At 58.5% G+C, this 638-nt stretch overlaps 1 protein-coding gene across 1 annotated transcript in view; it reads left to right on the top strand.

Moving 5' to 3' along the window:
• DCTN1 (dynactin 1) overlaps nucleotides 1-638 on the top strand; it is an 80,539-nt gene that overhangs the window by 67,643 nt on the left and 12,258 nt on the right. The gene's annotated exons all lie outside the window — the stretch shown is intronic.

Raw genomic sequence — 638 nt, 5'->3', positions numbered from 1 at the left:
GCAAGGGCGTTCCCAGTGGAGGGGGGCCCTCTCCCGCCTGAGATGGGCATGGCAGAACACGGGTGGCGGGTGGCTGGAGAGCGGGCGCCTAACTGAGCTTTCCTGGGGACCTCCAGCAGTGCCAGGCTGCACGTGCTCCTCGTGGCTTCTGACAGCCCTGCCTGTCCTGCCCGTATCCGGATGGGGCTCGCTGGCAGAGCCCCTGCTGAAGTCAGCACTGTAAATACTGCTGAACACGTGGCCGTTTCAGCCTTTTCCTGCGCTGTGCTGCTTGTGCTCCGGGCTTGGGAACCGAGTCCTGGAAAAGACAGAGCAGCGTGGGGTTGTTCCAGCACTGGGCTTGGTTCTCCTGGGCTTTGCTGGCGGTGAAAGGAGATGGGTGATGAGTCTGTGTGGATTCCTTGGCTTTAATACAGCGTGCTGTCAGCCGAGCGTTTGGGAAGCACTTGCATTCCTCTTCCTTACTTTCATCCATCATTGTGCATGTTGCACAGTGAGCCCCTGGTGCTCCCCCCCCCGAGGAAGGGGGCATTTGGAGGTTAGGTGCGGGTGTACTGCAGAGGGTGTGGGATTACAGAACTCCTGTGTCCCGGTTTTCTGTATAGAATCATAGAATCATTACGGTTGGAAAAGACCTC

Source organism: Pygoscelis adeliae, unplaced genomic scaffold (genome assembly GCF_000699105.1).
Source record: "Pygoscelis adeliae isolate BGI_AS28 unplaced genomic scaffold, ASM69910v1 Scaffold679, whole genome shotgun sequence".
In the NCBI taxonomy this organism is placed as follows: Eukaryota; Metazoa; Chordata; class Aves; order Sphenisciformes; family Spheniscidae; genus Pygoscelis; species Pygoscelis adeliae.
Note: the sequence above shows the minus strand (reverse complement) of the source record. Positions and strands in the feature narration are given on the sequence as shown.